This window comes from Scyliorhinus canicula, chromosome 20, assembly GCF_902713615.1.
Source record: "Scyliorhinus canicula chromosome 20, sScyCan1.1, whole genome shotgun sequence".
In the NCBI taxonomy this organism is placed as follows: Eukaryota; Metazoa; Chordata; class Chondrichthyes; order Carcharhiniformes; family Scyliorhinidae; genus Scyliorhinus; species Scyliorhinus canicula.
The window spans coordinates 64,976,616-64,997,556 of record NC_052165.1 but is presented as its reverse complement, the minus strand read 5'-3'; the positions used below and the strand labels follow the sequence as shown (position 1 = coordinate 64,997,556).

Sequence of the window (20,941 nt, the reverse complement as noted above, 5' to 3'; positions counted from 1 at the left end):
GCTGTTTCCACTGGCTTGTTTCAGCTTTCCCCGTGTCCTCAGACAAGTCTACAATGCTTTAAATACTGTTACTCTCTTTTAACTAATCTACAGTAAGAGCAGAACGGCCTCACATCTGGACACAGCTTTATTCAGCTCAGAACTGAACTGAAAATGCTTTCTCAAAATGCTTGATGCCTTAGCTCCACCCAGCAATGACATAATCCCACCAAGCTCAAAACGAATTAACTCCCCAGGGAATCCCCTTAATCAAAATAAAATTGCATTAGCCCAAGCCTTTTATAATGGTTAATTGTACCGCTGGCCCCTAAAAGCTTTGTTATCTTTAAAACGAGACTTCAGCAGTCAAACACACTCTAACACAGGTTTCTAACCCTTACTTCACCAAATACTTATTATACAGTATAGCTGATATTACTACATTCATCACACTTTCAACCCCACAATCCAATGACCTTGTTTATAAGCTAAGCTAAAAGGTCAATATGACACCTCCTCCATTCCTTTAGTCTTTGTTTTCATAGATAATATCTATCAGAAACATTTGCAAAATTTTATATTTTGTTTATTAACCATGAAGCTAATACAAAATTGAATCTAATATTGACTTTTACTATTTATCAATCATACAGACCATACCCCGATGTTGCCCCCCTCACAACAGTGTTTGCAGCACAATGTACGATGTGTGTTGTGTTTGGCTGTGTATTTGTGTCAGTGAGTAGGTAGGAGGACAAAAAATAATATGAGAAGAATAGGATTATAATACTGAGCCAGGGATATTTCAAGAATTATTCTGAATCAGACCAGGGAAAGGTGGCAGACTTCCTTCCAAGGACATTGGTGAATCAGATGGATGGGTTTTTATAACAATTGATCACTAGTCTTTTAATTCCATATCTTTTTTATTGAATTCAATACAAATTCATCTACCATAATGGGATTTGAACCCATGTTCCCAAGCAGAACCCCTGGGGCTCTGGATTACTAGTCCAATGGCAATGCCATTGTCCCATTGTCCCTCCAGACACACCATCCCATTTCTCACACTTCTGCTCTCACCCTCCCTCCCAGCACCATGACTTGGGCAATTAGCCTCAGCATTTTACCTCATTCCTTCGCATTGTAGCCACCGAAGTTGGCCATTCCCTAAATACAAAATGGAGGAACGCAAAGCATACAGGTTAAAATGGATAATGTTTGCAGCACCTGCAGGCTGCACCAAGCAAATGTGGATTCTGTCTGCTAAGAGAGCAGACAACACCGAAACGAACATTCCGCATACTAATGAGGCAATCTCCGAGGCAGTTAGCATAGTAATGGAACGATCCCAGAGACAATGGACACAAATGGGGAAGTAACTGCAACATTGTATAGGATACCAGACACCCCGGCACCAGCGGGGTCCGAAAACAAAGCACCTGAAAGCCCGCCCAGTAGCTAAGGAACAGCCTCAGTATTGGGGGGATTCAAACATATCGATTGGGAAGAGACCCAATCGATTCCGAGCAGGTAAAGGGGTCCGCCCAAAGGGGCGCAGATCCCTGGGACCTATAAAAGACAGGTCCCACATTTAGTTCGTTCTTCTTGTCCAGCCCTCCTCTCCTTGACCAGCCCTCCTCTCTGGTCCAGCATTTCGACCAGCTTTTGCCAAGAAGACCTTGAACAAGAGAGAGAGGAGAGGTTTCTGTGCTGTACTGTTCTATGTCTATCTATGTTTGGGACAGCAGCCGCCAGCAAGTAAGTGTCTCACAACGATCGCTACCAGAGATAGACACTCCTGACCCCTTTTTAACCTATACCAACCTGAAGTCTGCAGACCAGAGCAGAGCAAGAGGCCTTGTTCCCTGATCCGGCAGTTCCTTCGAGATAAGTATTAGTTTATTTAGCGGTAGGAATAGTTTAATCCTCTTAGCGTGTGCATGGGTAGTTTTATAATTGTATTATAATAAACTCAGTTGTTTGAACTTACTAATTGGTGTATGGTTTTATTGCTTTGAACTTCACCTTGAAACTTGTGGCGGTATCTTAATGATACCTGGCGACTCCAGAGCTAAGTAATGAAACAGAGCCAAATTGAGTGTTAAGCACACTCACCCAGAACGAGCAACATCATCACTCGAAATGCCAGTTGAAACAGCAATTTGTGTGTCCTTATATTCACTGCTGATGATGTGATCTCTTCTATATTGGGGAGAACAAATGCAGATTAGGAAACTGCTTTGCCGAGCACTTCCCTTCAGTCCACCAGCATGTTCCTGATTTTCCAGTGGGTGATCATTTTAATGCTCCATGTTGCTTTCACGCTTATTTCTCTGACCTTGGCCTTCTACTGTGCTCCAGCGAATATCAATGTAAGCACGGGGAACAGAATCTGGGCAGGGATTCTCCTCTACCCAGCGGGGCGGGGCTCCCGGCGGGACGGAGTTGCGTGAACCACTCCGGCGTCGGGCCTCCCCAAAGGTGCGGAATTCTCCGCACCCTTCGGGGCCAAGCCCTCACATTGAGGGGCTAGGCCTGCGCTGGAGTGGCTCCCGCTCCACCGGCCGGCGCGAACGGCCTTTGGCACCCCACCAGCTGGGGCCGAAAGCCCTTCGCCGGCCGGCGGAAGTCCGCGCATGCGCCGGTGCTTCAGCGGCTGCTGACGTCCAACCGGCGCATGCACAGGGGAGGGGGTCTCTTCCGCCCCCGCCATGGTGAAGGCCATGGCGGGGCGGAAGAAAAAGAGTGCCCTCACGGCACAGGCTCGCCCGCCGATCGGTGGGCCCCGATCGCGGGCCAGGCCACCGTGGGGGCACCCTCGGGGTCAGATCACCCCGCCTCCCTCCACCCCCCCCCCCCCCCAGGACCCCGGATCCCGCCCGCGCCGCCAATCCAGCCGGCCAGGTCGGTGTTTTGATTCCCGCCGGCGGGAGAGGCCTGTCAGCGACGGGACTTTGGCCCATCACGGGCCGAAGAATCGCTGCGGGTGGCCCGCCGACCCGCACGGCGCGATTCCCGCCCCCGCCGAATCTCGGGGTACAGAGAATTCCGCCCCTGGTCTTTCAATTAGCAACTCCAGATCAACCTTCCAGATTCAATCTTCCACATTCAACACTATTTTGTTTCGTTTCTCTTTGCTGGCTTTCATTTTATTTTTTCCTTATTTTTTCTTTTCAGGTGGCAGTATTCATTAATAATAATATAAATAATAATAATAATCACTTATTGTCACAAGTAGGCTTCAATGAAGTTACTGTGAAAAGCCCCTAGTCGCCACATTCCAGCATCTGTTCGGGGAGGCCGGCACGGGAATTGAACCCGCGCTGCTTGCATTGTTCTGCATTGCAAGCCAGCTATTTAGCCCACTGTGCTACTGTACAACTCACACATCTTCTGGACATATCGTGACCGGAATTCTCTGGACATCGGAATTCTCTGTTCCTGCCGGCAGCACACCCCAGTCGGCGGGTTTCCTGGCAATGTGGAGTGTCTTCAATGGGAAATCCCATTGACAAATGACGAACGTAGAGAATCGGGTGCCAGGGAACCGCGTGTCACAGAGAAACGCACGTCCCGGGGACCGGAGAATCCCGTCCCTTTTGTTTCTACTTATCCATTACCATTCTCTTTGGTCTTGTACTGTCATGTCTTTTCTCATTTCATCTCTTCTGTCTTCCACTCTGATCACTGACTCTCCTTTCGGTCTTATCCCAACCTCTCCCCGTTCACTTGCTGAAAACCTGTTTCATTTCTAACTTGTTTCCAGTTCTGACGAAAGATCATCGGCCTGAAACCACTGTCTGACACGATGAATTTTTCCAGCACGTCCTGTTTTTAGGGCAATGCTGACCTCGCCTGCTCTCTTGCCATAAGTGGTGTATCAGCCATATTTGTTCTTCTGTACTATTTAAGGCAGCCTTCCCGAGATCAGCAGCTACAACAGAAATGAACTTGACAGTGCAAGGGAACGGGGTCACCATCTCCCTTCAGTTCTGCAGCACAGAAGACATCCTTTCTTCCCCCGCAGCGAGTAAGTTGGTTCAATGACCGTCCACTGCACTATACGTTGCACTGTGGCTTATAGGAACTTCCACAGAATCTGGATGAGGGAAGTCTAAAGTATTAGTTAACATATCGAGATAACTCCTTTAAGTACAGACAACCTCCCCGCACCCTCAACATCCCCCCACCCCCTCCCACCCCCAGTCTGAATTTGTACATCTGCGATTAATCCCATGCAGGCTGCAAGCACCATTTGGCAGAGGAAGCACATGGGCAGAGCTGGGAGGAGGAATCCAGGGGGACATGGCAAAGGCATTGCACTGAACTTTTCAGTGACAATGATGTGATTGTGATTCCATTCACAGTAAATAGGTCAGGTTTAGTGTGGTCTGAAAATGCAAACAAACAATTCTGTTGCATAGCAACATGTCTGTCGCATAAAATGGAAAATGATGAAAATCCACAGCTACTCCTTCTTCCTCTGTGAGCAGAAAAGGCAGGTGAGCATTTAGGATAAAATAGCCATCACTCAGAATTGCTTTACATCTCTCAGATGTTGACAGACCCACTATGTATTCCCAGCATGTTCTGCTTTTAATTTTAGATTTCCAGCACTCACAGCTTTTCTTTTATCCTGGGATTTTTTTGTCCTATTATCTCATTCCGTTCCAAAACTAGTTGATCTGTCGTTGGTGTCACCCATAGGCTAACTGAGCTCAGAGGGCAAGGAGAGTGAAGGATAAGGGGGATACAGAGGGAGGTGAGAAGGGAAATTGGGAAGGAGGAAAGGGAGAAAAGAGGAATGGGAAATGAAGCAGAAGACAGAGAGGTGCAGCAAAGGATGATAGAGGAGAGGTGAAAGAGATGAAACATTTCTCCTTGCTTATTTTTAATAAGGGGCAATTGAGCATGTCCAATCTACCTACCTGCACATCTTTGGGTTGTGGGGGTGAGATTCACACAGACACAGGGAGAATGTGCAAACTCCACATGGAGAGTGACCCGGGGGCCTGGGATTGAACCCAGGTCCTCAGCGTCGTGAGGAAGCTGTGCTATCTACTGCGCCACAATGCCACCCATTCTGGCAATTTTAAGCATAATTCCAATTGAAAGGACTTCAATCAAATTAAATAAGGTGTAGAACAGCCGGAGAATGGGCTCAGAGATTTAAAAAAATAAAAACATGGTCAGGGAGCAGACTGAGAACAAGCCGAAATTAAATTTAAGTAGAAACTTTCTTATTTATCTGATTTACCTTATCCAAGATGGTTGTCCCATTGAAGTTGAGAAACTCAAACTAAAAGAGATGCACTAACTAGTCATCTTACTGCTGTTGATGGGACATTGATATTCACAAAATGTCTACCACATTTAGCAAAATAGTGACTGCACTTCAAAAGTAATTATTTAGCTGTGAAGTACTTTGAGATGTTCAGTGGCCTTGAATAAATGCAAATTAATTATTTGTTTCGATTGCATTGAGAGCCATCTAGTGGCCAGCACATGGGCCTGCAGGCATATGCCAAACAATCTTTTTAATGGGGCAAGCTAGCTGAGACACACAAAACATCAGTATTCAAAGTGCAACTGTCGGTTAACTCAGTTGGCTGGGCAGTGGTTTTTGTGATGCGGAGCAATGCTAACAGCATGGGTTCAATTCCAGTCCTGGCTGAAATTATTCATGAAGGCCTTGCCTTCTCAACCTTGCTCCTTGCCTGAGATGTGGTGATCCTTGGGTTAAATCAGCTCCCAAAGTGGAGAGCAGCCTATGGTCCTCTGCGACTGTGGTGAAATTTACTTCTGTAGACTTTAACAACTTTTTTTTTATTCACGGGCAATTTAGTGGGGCCAATCCACCTACCCTGCACATCTTTGGGTTGTGGGAGTGAGATCCATGCGAACATGGGGAGAATGTGGAAACCCCAGAAGGACAATAACCCGGGCGCTGTGGCCGAACCCGTGTCCTTAGCGCCGTGAGGCAGCAGTGCTAACCACTGCACCACCATGCTGCCCTCTTCTGGAGACTTTAACAGAATCAAAAACTTCTCGACCTGGAAAAGCTACATATAGCGTGAAAACATGTGGAGGAATATAAATACAAAGTTAATCAAGAGTCTGGCCTAGCAACTTGTTCGTAGTCATAAAATATGGAAGTCTAATTGGAAATTCTTTTCACCGGAGTTGAAAAGATTGGGTTACATATGATGGACTCAATTTGAGGAATAAACACTCTACTTCCATGAAAACCGTCTATTATAATTTCTGCATCTATCATCGAAGACAACAGCTTGCTACCTAGCAATCTTTCCATGATGAAGTCCTTGTTTAGGATTCAAGTTGCGTAGCAACATTATAATTGCTCCTGTTTGATGGTGTGGAAACTCTTGAGGATGTAGGTTGTCATCATCATCTTATTTATACAACCAATGGAGGTGTACTGTTTTGATTTACCTGACAGCGTATCTCAAAAGTTTCATTCAAATTTAGTGAATCTTCATTACTAGCACAATGAATAGGGGGCTGGATTTTCTATTCCTGAGACTGTATTGATGCTGGGGCAGGATTTGATGTGTTGGGTATGCTGGGTCTGCGAGGACTGCATTTACCAGAGCAGTGAGAGAGACAGGCTGCCAACACTTGTAGAAGTACAACTCTATTTTATTTAACTATGAGCTGTTAAAACATATTTGCACTGTGGGTCGACACTGTGTTAGGTTGACTGGAGACCTGAGGCTAACCTGACCAGACTATACTGCTAGCAAATGGTAAATGTTCGTGTTACTGATCACGGGCTCTGGCTGCCTCAGAAGCTGCATCCCGAATGAGCAGGAGAACTAGTGCCCTCTGGCTTTATAGTGGCCGTGTCCTGTCTGGTGATTGGCTGCTGTGTTCTGTGTGTTGATTGGTCCTTCGGTGTGTCAGTCAGTGTCTGTCTGTGCCCCATCATATACTTGTGTGTGTATATTATGACAGGATTCATGGACTTCCACGACAGCAAAACTGGCGTCACACCTGGACCGATTCAGTGACTGTTGAGGAGCTAGCAATGGGAAACGGTGCAGGATTCGCCAGGTCCTTGATTGACACACAGGAGGCTGACAAGTTGCAGCCGTATATACACACTTCACTCCCCACGCACACTATCTCAGCTAATAAGATGGCACTGGTTGTGCTGGAGCGCATCCATCCCGCTGACAGATCAGCTGGGGCTGGAGGGCACCTAGGGGGTGGCCTGGGAGAGGGGGGCACCCATATGACCTGTGGCCCTAAGTTCACAGTGGGCAGTCAGCGGAGTGCGCAGCTGCATGGCTGCCTTGCAGGGTGTGGCAATCGTGTTCCGTGCCCGTCCACCCCGACCCCACAGCCGACTTCCTGGCCACACACCGCTGCTCCACCCAGCCCTGGCAGAAGCCCCTGGGTCAGCAGCACAACTGTCATAAACTATGGTGATGTTGGACACTTTCCGTATCCCCTCTCTTTCCCTCAGCAGCCATGGCGTCTGTGTCATGATTTTGAAAAGCACAAGTGAACCTTGCCGTCGGGAATTCATCCCAATGGAGGCCGGGAATCGTGGAGGTCCCGGAGAATATGGGTCATGCCCGTTAATGATATGCCAACAGTGTTTACTGTACGTGCATTCTGGAATGCATTAACACCACTGTTGGGGCGCATGAGAATTGCGATTTGGCATGAAACTGGCGCCAGCCGCAACTTCGGTGTCAAAATCGATTCTCTGCACAATCCCGTTCTGCGATTCCGGCATTGGCTGACGGAGAATCCTGCCCAGGGTGTATTAAATCCAATACATATCTGTATTGACCATGACCCTCCCCGCACAACAACCCCAGCCCCACAAGCTGGAGAGACTGTGGTGTTGTGGTATTTTCGCTTGGTTAGTAATCCAGTGACCCAGATTCATTCTCTGGACACCTGGGCTTGAATCCTGCCAGGGCAGATGGTGAAACTCGAATTCAATAAACAGAATCTGGAATTAAAAGTCTAATGATGAGCATGAACTGATTGGTGTAAAAACCCATCTGGTTCACTAATGTACTTTAGGGGAGAAAATCTGTCATCCGTACCTAGTGTGACCTACATGTGACTCCAGATCCACAGCAATGTGATTGACTCTTAAATCCCTCAGCGATGGGCAATAAATGCTGGCCCAGCCAGCGATGCCCACTTCTCATGAACAAATAATAAAAGAAATTCTGGTAAACATTTTGAAAATCAGGGATGTTTAATAAGATAATTTGTGCCCTAATTGAATACAAGCAGTGACTCACAAAGTGGAACAGGATTGTAGCTTTGCTCCTTTTTAAAAATCTATTTTTATGTCCCCAATCATGCCCAGGACCTAAGTGGCACCACCAACCACCATCCCAGCAGGACTCATTGCCGGGCTACCAGAGAGGCGAAGGCCAAGACGTAGGTCTTCTTCCCTTCAAGAAGCGTCACCAATGGACATGGCTCCACACTAACCCACACGATCCCTGACGTGGTCTCAATAAATGAGATCCAGAAACTCAATCAGTTTTGGGCTGGACCAGAACATGTGCTCGTGGTTAGACAGCGTTCACACCTGTCCGCTACACTGGGGAAGAACCCACTCATGCGCACTCTAGTCAGGTGTGCACTATGGACCACTTCAAATTGTATCAGACTCAGCCTGGCATAGGAAAAGGTGGAGTTTAACCGACACAAGATCTCACTCCAAACCCCTCCCCCCAACCCCAGGCCCAATTCCTCTCCCCACTTCCCTTTTATTTCCTCTAGCAGACTTTATCTGTCTCCAGCAATCCCCCATATATGTCAGATATCCTCCCTTCTCCAATCTCATCCTGTGCATCAGAGTAGGCCTCGGTAACTGGGGAAACGAAGAGAGCCCTTTGTGAACAAAGACCCGCACCTGCAGATACCTAAACATGCTCCCCCTTGGTAGTTGATATTTTCCCATCATCTCCTCCGGTCCGGCGAACCTACCCTCCACAAACGGATCCCTGAATCTCTCAACCCCTTCCCTCTTCCAAATTGTACTTTGCATCCATCTCCAACGGGGCAAATCTATGGGGTGGGATTCACCCGTTTTCTGGTGCAGCGCCCCATCCTGACCCCGGCTCCCGAATCACCCTTACAACTTCTCAATGTTTGCTGCCAGGTAATAGAGCAGTAAGTTTGTTAAGGCCAGCCCTCCCAAACGCCATCGGCTCTGCAGGAAGGCTGTTCAAATCCTAGGAGACTTACCCGCCCAGACAAAGACCGAGGTTAATTTGTCCACCCTCGTGAAAAAGGATTTGGGAAGGAAGATCAGCAGGTGCAGCAGGGTAGCATGGTGGTTAGCATAAATGCTTCACAGCTCCAGGGTCCCAGGTTCAATTCCCGGCTGGGTCACTGTCTGTGTGGAGTCTGCACGTCCTCCCCCTGTGTGCGTGGGTTTCCTCCGGGTGCTCCGGTTTCCTCCCACAGTCCAAAGATGTGCGGGTTAGGTGGCTTGGCCATGTAAATTGCCCGTAGTGTCCTAATAAATGTAAGGTTAAGGGGGGGGTTGTTGGGTTACGGGTATAGGGTGGATATGTGGGTTTGGGTAGGGTGATCATGGCTCGGCACAACATTGAGGGCCGAAGGGCCTGTTCTGCGCTGTACTATTCTATGTTCTATCAGGAGAGGCTGGAACACAAATAAGAATCTCGACAGAGTGTTAAATTTAATTGTCTGCACTCCCCCGCCAAGGAAAACGGGAGGACATCCCACCTCTTCAGGTCTCCTTTTATCTCCTCTACCAGACTGTTCCAGTCCAATTTATGCAACAAGGACCATTCATGAGCCACCTGAACTCCATGGTATCTAAACTTCGTCTTGGCCGGCTTGAATGGCAGTGTTCCCAAATCTGACACCCTTACCAGTGGGTTTACTGGGAAAAGCTCACTCTTGCCCACATTCAGTTGGTACCTTGAGAAGGATGGAAACGTCCTCAGCTGCTCCATTATTTTTCCCACACTAGATAGAGGGTCAGAAATGTACAACAGCAAATCATCTGCATAAAGGGGCACCCTGTGCTCCTTTCCCCTCTCTCAATACCTCTCCGCCCATTCGACGACCTAAGAACGATGGCAAATGGTTTGATTTCCAGTGTGAACAACAACGGAGAGAGCTGGCATCCCTGCCTAATGCCCCTATACAACCGGATATACCCCGAGCCCATCATGTTAGCGCGGACATTATAAAATAGTCTCACCCAGGAGATGAATGTTGGCTAAAATCCAAATCGTCCCAGAACATCGAAGAAGTGCCTCCACTCCACCTGATCAAAGGCCTTCCCGGCATCCATGTAGATGGTTACTTCAGGTACCTTCCCCCTGGATGGGAACCTGACCACATTTAAAAGACGCCTGATATTGGCCAACAACTGTCAGCCCTTAACAAACACAGTCTGGTCCTCAGAGATTACCTCTGGCAAACAGCGCTCCAGACGCTTCGTTAGAACCTTAGCTAATATCTTTGCATCAGCATTCAGTAAAGATATCGGCCTGTAAGACGCACTCTCTACAGGATCCTTGTCCTTCTTCGGGATCAGAGACGCCTGTACCAACATGGCCAGCAGCTCCCCCTGTGACAGAGAGTCATTGAACACCTGCAGGTGGCCTGGAGGTGCAGTGGTTAGCACTGCTGCCTCATGGCGCCGAGGACCCAGCCCCTGGTCACTGTCCATGTGCAGTTTGCACATTCTCCCAGTGTTTGCATGTGGCTCACCCCCACAACCCAAAGATGGATTGGCCACGCTAAATTGCCCCTTAATTAGAAAAAAAAGAATTGTGCACATTAAATTTATTTTTAAAAAAGAAAATCTCCAATAAATGTTGCATCAGTGATGCCGCAAACTGCTTGTAAAATTCCACCGGGAAACCATCCGGACCCGGAGCCTTCCCCAATTGCATGCAGCTGATACACTTCATAACCTCCTCTAGCCCCAATGGTGGCTCCTACCCCTGTCTCTTCACCCTCTCCAACATCAGGCAGTCCCAAAACTGTTCCATTCCCGAGCCCTCCTCCAAGTGCTCAGATTTATACAGCCACTGGTAGACGTCCTCAAAGGCGCCATTAATCTTGTCCAGAGCTGTCACCAGCCCTCCCCCTTCGTCTTTAACCTGGGCTATGTCTTGTGCAGCCGTCTGCCGCCTCAGCAGGTGAGACAATAGACGGCTGCCGATCTCACCATACTCGTAAAATGCCCCTCGTGAGCGACAACGTTGGTTCACTGCCTTCCCAGTCAATACAAATTCAAATTCCATTTGTAACCTCTTTACCTCTGCCAAAAGCTCCGTTGTCAGGGATACAGACTACTGCCAGTCTACCTCCAGAATTAAATCAACTGGCCTTTGTTGTTTAGCCTCTCAACCTTGTCCCTGTGGGCCTTGTATGATATTACCCCCCAATCACCACCTTCAACGCTTCTCAGAATGTAGAGGGCGAAAGCTCCCCCTTTTGATTGAAACCTGCATATTTCCCTATGGCCAAGACTATCTTATCATAGATCTGGATTAGAAGGATGAGGGGGAATCTTATAGAAACATATAAAATTATGAAGGGAATAGATAGGATAGATGCGGGCAGGTTGTTTCCACCAGCGGGTCAAAGCAGAACTAGGGGGCATAGCCTCAAAACAAGGGGAAATAGATTTAGGATTAAGTTTAGGAGGAACTTCTTCACCCAAAGGATTGTGAATCTATGGAATTCCCTGCCCAGTGAAGCAGTTGAGGCTCCTTCATTAAATGTTTTAAAAATAAAGATAGATAGTTTTTTGAAGAATAAAGGGATTAAGGGTTATGGTGTTCGGGCCGGAAAGTGGAGCTGAGTCCACAAAAGATCAGCCATGATCTCATTGAATGACGGAGCAGGCTCGAGGGGCCAGATGGCCTGATCCTGCTCCTAGTTCTTATGTTGTCCTTGTCCGCAATGAACAGTATATCTAACCGCCACAGGGGTCACTGGGCTCGGTCCACCTCCAGCCTCACATTCACATAATATGGTCCATGGCCCGATATTACCATCGCCAAGTATTCAGCTCTCAGTATTCCTGGGAGTACCGATTTCCCCACCACAAAAACGTCTACTCTGGAGTATACCCACTCTACGTGTGAGAAGAAGGAGAAAACTCCCCGACCCTCGACTGACTAAACCTCCACGGGTCCAGGTTCCACCCCCATCCCCCATCTGCTCCATGATTATTGTCAACTCTTTTTCCAATCCCGATGTTACAAAAAACTTGGGACTCGCCCCATCCATCCTCGGGCCTGCTGTGTGCTATGGCTCCCCTGATCATGAAGACATGCAAAGAACATGTATGTTTAACTATGACAAGTATTTATTATTAACACATGGGCAGGCAACCAACAAACTTATCTACAGACAATGATATCTAAATTACTTAAGCTACTGTGAGATGCGACCATCCTATTGTCCATCTTGCTACCAACTGCCACGTCTTGTCAGTCACCTGAATTATATCTGGCTCCATGTATATCTGGTTCCGCCTGATGTGTTGGCTTGTGTAGGCTTGAGAGATGAACAGGCACTTCCAACACAGATGAAGGTTCAACTCAATTTTATTAACTACTTCTAACTAACTAACACACGATGACTGTGGGTCAAAATAATGCTAACTTGAACTAGAGACCTATGCCTTATCAGAACCAGTTGATTCTCTCAGCACGTTTTGTGAGTCCGTGCTGGGCTGAATAAGTTCCTGTTACACTGAGAGGCAGCACCCAGAATGAGTGGGAACCGTGGTGCCCTCTGCCTTTATAGTGTGTGTATTCTCGCTGGTGATTGGCTGCAGTGTTTGTACATGTTGATTGGTCCCTGTGTGTGTCCATCAGTGTGTGTCTGCACCATGATATATTGGTATATATTATGACACCGCCTACTGGCAGGAGGCTATAAATGTCAATACATGTACTGATGATCAATTTTATGCATTTGTACAATTGTATATAGTTACATACAGATATGCAAATGTGCTTATCACCAGAGGGCCCAATACACAAATGAAGTCTCCCACCATGATCAAGGTCAGGGATGACTGCCAACACCTTATTAATAAAGTCTACATCATCCCAGTTTAGAGCTTATATGTTTACTAAAACCACCGGCGCACCCGCCAAAACCCTACTCACCATTGCATATTGCTTCCCAGGTCTGTCAAAATACTAGCTGCTGTAAAAGCCACCTTCTCGTTAAACACATTCACGATCCCGTATAAAAAGTTGAATTGAACGCCTGCCCCACCCATCCCTCCCTTCGACTCATCTGTCCCTAACCCTCAAATGTGTCTCCTGCAAAAAGATTACATTGGCTTTCAAGCTCTTCACGAGAGCAAGCACCCAGGCCATTTAACTCCTACACGCCATCCCGGCATGGGATCTCTGAACCTCCCTCTATTAGAACCCGCCATATCCACCTTTAGAGGATGAGATTGGGGATTTAATAGTGGAAAATGAGGCAATGGTCTAGGCATTGAACAGGTATTTTATGTCGGTCTTCACAGTGGAAGACACAAATATGATGCCAATAATTAATAGCAAGGAGGCTATGGCAGGTGAGGACGTAGAAACGAGCATTATCCCTAAGGAGGTACTGTTAGCCCTGATGGAATGCATCCCAGGGTACTAAAAGAGATAGCAGGGGAAATAGCAAGTGGGCTCGTGTTAATTTACTAACATTTGCTGGACTCCGGGACGGTTCTGGCGGATTGGAAAACAGTAAATGTGACGCCACTGTTAACAAAAAAGGTAGACAAAAAATGGGTAACTGTAGGCCAGTTAGCTTGCATGAAAAATGAAAATCACTTATTGTCACGAGTCTTCAATGAAGTTACTGTGAAAAGCTCCGAGTCGCCACATTCCGGAGCCTGTTCAGGGAGGCTGGTACGGGAATTGAACCGCGCTGCTGGCGTGCCTTGGTCTGCTTTAAAAGCCAGCGATTTAGCCCAGTGTGCTAAACCAGCCCCTCAAGCTTACCTTCTGTAGTGGGGAAAATGCTTGAATCAAGGAAGAATAGCAAGATATCTGGATAGAAATTGTTCCATTGGGCAAATGCAGCATGGGTTCATGAAAGACAGGTCATGTTTAACTAATTTATCGGAATTCTTTGAAGATATTACAAACGCAGTGGACAATGGAGAACTGGTGGATGTGGTATATCTGGATTTCCAGAAGGCATTTGACAAGGTGCCTTACAAAAGGTTGCTGCATAAGTAAAAGTGCACAATGTTACAAGTAATGTATGAGCATGGATAGAGGATGTTAACTAACCTAATGCAAAGAGTGGGGATAAATTAGTATTTTTCTGGTTGGCGATCAGTGTCTAGTGGTGTGCCCCCGGATTTAGCCCGCCGCCGATCGGTAGCCCCAGACCATGGGCCTGGCCACTGTGGAGCAACCCCCCTCTCCCCTGTTGCACATTTTACTTTGGGCGTAAAACGCGTTTATTGGAGTGTATTAACACGCCTCCGAGTTCGACATGTGCTTAACACTACTAGGCTCTGTTCTATGTAATTATTTAGCTCTGGAGTCGCCAGTTGCCGTATAGGCAACGTCACAAGTATTCCAAGGTCAAGTTCAAAGTAATAAAGACGATACACCGATTAGTAAAGTTCAAACGATCAATATTTATTATACACTTATAATAAATACTCATGCACACACTAAGAGACTAAGCTATAACTAAACTTAAGTGAACAGAATACTTATCTAACAGGAACAGGCAAGGTCAGAGAACGAGGCCTTCGTCCTGGTTTTGTCTGCAGCCTTCAGCAAGCGTTCTGGTACTTGAGAGTCTAGTGGGCTTGGATCGCGTAGCGAGCGTTGAACTTACGGTTTCGGCGGCTGGTGCTCAACGGCTGGAGTCAGGATGCAAGATGTCAGTCAGAGCCGGAGCACGGGTTTAACAGACCGGGGCTCTGTGGGGGATTTGCTTTTATACCCCTCTCTAATGTCCTTGCCCCCTTCTAGGCGGGCTCTACCTTTCGGTACCGATTGGAACGTTTCCAAACGGCTACCTTCGAAATCCTCCAATGCGGGGCTTTCCTCGATGTTGGGGGGTGGTTTCGATATTTGTTACTCTGGTGCCATCCTGTCTACTCCACCAATTAACTGCTACATTGAGATGGAAATGTTGCCATTGTGTGTGTCTGGATCTGGGCCGCCTCATCAGGATGTTAAGCGCTTTGCCATTAACACCTTTGGCCTGGAGATCTGCACCTGGCCAGAAAACTGGTTTGCTGCTTGCAAAATGCTAATTAGTTGAGAGCAGGCTGTCTGTTCTTACTAAACAGGCTTTCCCTGCTGCCTTCCATTTTAGTTTGGCTCAGTGTCCATTTTGCGTGGCCAGCATGGCTACATTCCCTCCTTGTGATCCTCACAATCATACTATTGTGAAGGATCACCTATGTACTTTGCCTTCCTTGTGTTCTGACCTCTTGCCAGTTCCTGTTCTACTCTGTTCCTAACTATGGGAAGAAGAGAAAAATTTTTTTTAACTAACATCTCTACTTGGCCCTATGTCAAAGGGACATGCATTACTACAACTGGGAACCTCTACCTATCACTATTAACCTTAACCTTAACTTAAACATTTAATCACTCTAAAATCTTAACCATTCACACCACAACATCACACTTCCCAACTCGGCAGTCGAGTATGGAACAATATAATACATGGCTGAATTTTTATTTACAGAGTGTTGTAATCAGTGAGGGGTTGAGGGGTTTGGTGGAATCCGAAGATGGGGGATTGAACTCTATAGATGGGTGAGGTGCTGGAACGAGAGGCTCTCCTCTTCCATTTCCTCAACCTGAGGGTCTGCACTAGGATGATGAGGATCGCGATCACCAACAGTGATTCGATTATATAGGACATGGAGTACCACGTCATGAATTTAGTACACCAGGTCTGAACCTCGCTGATCAGAGCTGAGCACTGGGGGTTTGCTGTAATTGAAACATTTACGGTGGGGGTTGTGGGGGAAACGTGTCTTGTTTCCACACATATACATATGACATTAAACAGTAATAAGTGGGCTTCCATCATTTTGCTGTTCTTCTTCTTTCTCTTCCTTCTTCCTCCGGTATTGACAATCCTGGCTTTGACCTCTGTCTCGTCCTTTGAAACCTTTGGGATCAAGCACAGTATCTGTCAATACACAGTTTAAGACCTTTACTTGTTAGTGCATCTGTCTTTCAAAACCCAATTGACCCTTTAAAATGACTGGCTAAGTCACACCCTGTGACTCCCCTCATTTTTTTTTTCAAAAAGCGAATTTAAAGACCAGCATACACCTAACAATCCTTCCTTCTGCGAGCAGGCTTTGCTGATTTACCATCCGAATGTTTCCGGATGTAAATAGCATGTGGGATGGCGGCCGAAGGGCTACCTAACGTAAAATGAAAACAAACTTTGAAATAAACATCCGAATGAGTTGCGTATGGGCCGCGACGGGTACGAGTTGGATGGGATCCCCGGGTAGGGCGTGCTGTGCCATACCCGAGCTTGGCTGACCAAGGGTTGGTTCTCAGACAGGGCGGGTCCTCAGTGCCGTTTGTCCACTGCCTGAGTAACCTGGAAAGAAACGGGTACGAATGTGTTGACCATGACTTGCAGCCTCTATTTCGCCGAATAGAGGGGCACCTAAAAAAACCAAGGGAGCCAAGATGCTCCGTTCTGAAAACATGAGCTGGTCTTCAGATATTTTAGACGATACGGTGAGCTGCTCACCAGGCTGTCACAAGTGTTACAACTTTGGAAAAGATCTCCAATCAAACCGAAGTTCTCAAAAGTATCTGTGGACAAACTAACGTGTATGTGAGGTGGTCACAATCTTTTCAGCTGAAAAGAAGATGTCCATCCTCCAACTGAAACATTTACATTCCTGAAAACAAACATAAAACGAAGACAAACATACGTGCAGGTTCCATCAGAAAGGACATCGTTTCCCTCAAACGATTCCTATCTTACATCATCTGGACACCTCACTTTGAATCTGCCTCTGTGAACAGGGTCACAAAGGGGTTGCCGTGTCGGGAGTCAGACACCGTGTCGTCCTCCTCTCCCGGATCCCACACCCTTGTGTGGATCAGGCATGCAACTTTGGAATTGTGTGACCGGGGGTTACTCTCGTCATTGCGGACAAGTCTGTAGAAATTGTCCCTGTGCCATTGTGTAGTGTCGAGTGTGTTGTCGGGGTAGTCGGGGTCGGGTGGTGGTTCTGGATTTTTAAGGTAAGTGACTTCCATGGGGTCACTGGAGTCGGGGTCGTAGCTGGTGCAATGTGGGCTGTATGGCTGTGTGGTGTCGCTGTCTTCAGAGGCAGTGTCTGTCCTACTGTCTCTGCTGTGGCAGCTTGTGGGCGTGTCGGGGCGTGGTCTGTTGTGGTCAGTGGGCGGAGTCGTGGGCGAGTCCGTTGATGAACTGGTCTGTGAGGGGGATGGTGGAAAAGTGTTTCTGGTGGGCGGGGTGAAGTGTTCTGCTGCGTCTAGCAGGACATGGTGGGCATGGTTGGCCTGTGTTCCATATGCCTTTAACTGGTTTATATGGAACCACGCGGTCTTCCCATTAGGATACTTTATCCTGTAAACGGAGGGGCTAATTTTGTCCGAAATTGAGTAGGGACCGGAATATTTTGGAGCCAAAAAACTGCTGGGGTTATAAACAGATAACATTACCTGTTGCCCAACCTGGAATTCTGTGGTGTGTACGGTCTTATTGAAACAGGCAGTACGTTGCTGTCGGCGTTTCCCTAGCTGGACTGCGGCTGCGAGCTGTGCAGACCTCACAGTCTCAACTAGATCTTTAACTGCCTTTTCATGTGTGAGGGCCGTCACTTCGGGGCTTGTCATGTCCAGTCCTAAAAGAAATTCTGTACCTTTCATAGGGCGTCCGGTCATGAGTGTATGTGGTGTGTATCCTGTAGATGTGGAGACAGTGTTCCTTATGAACATAAGTGCAAAGGGGAGCACGGAATCCCATGTGGAATTATTCTCTTGAACCATTTTCCTGAGGGTCGTTTTTAGGGTCCGATTCATGCGCTCCACAATCCCGCTGGACTGTGGATGATACGCAATATGAAAATTTTGTTTGATGCCGAATATTGTCAGGACGTTCCTCATGACCCGTCCTGTAAAGTGAGATCCCTGGTCCGAATCGATACTTCGGGGTAAACCCCATCTCGTGAAGATGTGGTGGGTCAGGATCTTTGCAGCTGTCTTAGCTGTGTTTGTTCGTGAGGGAAATGCCTCTACCCATTTGGTAAAGGTATCTATCACCACCAGAACGTATTTATAGCCATTCCTACAAGGGGGCAATGGACCTATAAAATCGATCTGGAGGTTTGTCCAAGGGCCGTTAACTGAGCGAGTATGCCGAAGTTGTGCTTTCTTAGAATACCGCTCCGGGTTATTCTGAGCACAAATCAGGCAATTCTCAATGTAGTGCGTTACATCAGTCCTGAGATTAGGCCACCAACAGAGTTGCCTGAGGTGCCTCGTTGTTGCATCAATTCCCTGATGCCCGTGTCCGTCATGGAACAAGGCAATCATCTGATTCCTGTCCTGCTTCGGGACCACATAAAGTTGATCCTTAATGATCACACCCTCATGTGTGGTCAGTGTGTGTTTAAAGTGCTCGTACGCAGGCACAAAGTTTCCCTTGAAAACCTCCCTGAGGTCTCTGTCCTGTTTCTGTGCTGCCACGAGATCTTTAACCTCTGTTTGTGAGACTTGTACTGCGCTCACAGGGGCGCTAGCTGGTGCGCTAGCTGGGGGGGTCCATAAGTGTCCTCTCCTGGAACCTGCCTTAGCCAACGCGTCGGCCTTTACATTCCCAGGGGGTGATGACCTATGGTGGCTGCGAACTTTTATAATGCCGAAGGTCCTGTCCTTCGCTTTCTCTAGGATATGCTGGAGTAAGGGGGCTGATGGAAGGGGTTTTCCGTCTGCGGAGACAAAACCTCGTGTCCTCCACAGGGGCAGAAAATCTGTTAGGCTATTGCAGACATATAAGCTGTCTGAATATATGTCTGCTGGGCTGGGGAAAGAATCGGGGTGGTCCACTATGTACGCTATGGCTGCTAGCTCTGCTGCCTGCGCGCCTAAGTGACCTGGTAACTTAAGAGCTATCTCTTCGAGAGCGCGCCCCTGCGCGTCCTCTACATAGATGCCGCATCCTGTGATACGCTCACCATTTAAAACTGTGGAGGAACCGTCTACATAAATCCTCAAGGGTCCACACGTGTCTGTGGGCTGGGGGCTTTGTTTCGGGTTCCCTATCTTCCTGGGGGGTGTTTTTGCTAAAAAGGGTCCTGTGTTATGCAGGGGAGCTACAATTTCACAGTCATGGGGCTGTCCGGGGTATTGGAGGTTGTCTGCTAAGTATGTGTGTGTGCGTGTCCGTTTTACTGTAATGTCCCGTCCTTGTAAAAGTAGGGTCCACCTAGCTGCCCTAATCTGGCTAACTGAACCGTCCTTCAGTCGACCGTCTAGTAGTAGCTGTGTGGGTGTATGTTCGGTTAGAATGGTGATGGGGTTTAGTCCGGTGATGTATGAGAAATACTGCACTGCCCAGAAGACAGCAAGGAGGTGCCTCTCACAGGCTGAAAATCCTTGTTCTACCGGGTCTAACAGTCGGGAGGCATAAGCCACTGGTCTTAGCTGCTCGTGCCGTTCCTGAAGCAACACGGCCGAGAGGGTCAGATCTGTGCTGGCTACCTCGATTGCGTACGGGGAAAGTTGGTCGGGGACTAGCAGCGCGGGTGCTGCACTAAGGGCTCGTTTCAACTCTTCCACAGCGCCTGTATGCTGCGGAAGCCATTCCCAGGGGGCTCCTTTCTTAAGGAGGTCTGAAAGTGGGGCGGCTTTTGTCGCGAATCCGTCTATGTGGTTCCGACAATAGCCAACCAGTCCTAAAAACGACCGGAGGGCTGAAACATTCTGGGGAAGGGGCAATTTGACAATCGAATCAATTCTTTTGAATTCGATCTCGCGTTTGCCGTGCGTGATGACTGATCCCAAATACATCACTTTACTTTCCAATATTTGGGCCTTTTTCGGGTTAACTTTACAGCCAATTTCAGTTAAGAGTTCCAGGAGTTCGGCCAGAAGCGAAATGTGCTCTGCCTTTGTGTCTGTCTGCAGTAGTAGGTCGTCTACATACTGTACCAGACATTCGGGTCGGGAAAATTTTTCTAATCCACTTGCCAGCTGTCGGTGGAAAATGGAGGGGGAATTGTGGAATCCTTGTGGGAGGCATGTCCACGTGTACTGCTGAGTTTTGAAAGTGAATGCGAATTTGTATTGGCACGCTTTTGCCAATGGTATGGACCAGAATCCGTTACTGATGTCCAATACCGTGAAGTACTTGGCGTTGAGACCCTGCTTGAACATGGTCTCGGGACTAGTAGCTACCGTTGGGGCTACTGCGGGGGTTACTTTGTTGAGTTCCCGATAATCGATGGTCAGACGCCATGATCCATCGGGCTTCCTCACTGGCCAAATAGGGGCATTGTTGGTGGAGGCTACCGTTCTCAGTACACCTTGGTCCAACAAGCTACCTATAACTTTTTCTATTTCCACCTCTGCCTCGAGGGGAAATCTATATTGCTTTTGCGGTCGGGGGTCCTGTCCGGTAACATGAACTTGTCCAGTCATTCTGCCACAGTCATGACGGTGACTTGCAAATGCTGTCCTGTGTTTGTTTAGTAGGGCCTTAATTTGTCGGTCGGTGTGGAGTGTAGTCAGGTCGAATGAGTACTCTCCCACTGCGCTAATCCGATTAGCGTAGTCTCCTACTGTGAGGGTGGCTGGGGCTCTGTCTGATCTAGCCATTCGCCAGACACACTGGTTCACTGGGTCGAACGACAAGCTGTGAGCGTTCATAAAATCTATCCCCAGGATGTGTTCTGCTGTCC

General features: G+C 47.7%; 1 long non-coding RNA gene across 1 annotated transcript in view; it reads right to left on the bottom strand.

The window, feature by feature from the left end:
- LOC119954835 overlaps positions 1–20,941 on the bottom strand; it is a 111,263-nt gene that overhangs the window by 18,015 nt on the left and 72,307 nt on the right. The window lies entirely within an intron of this gene.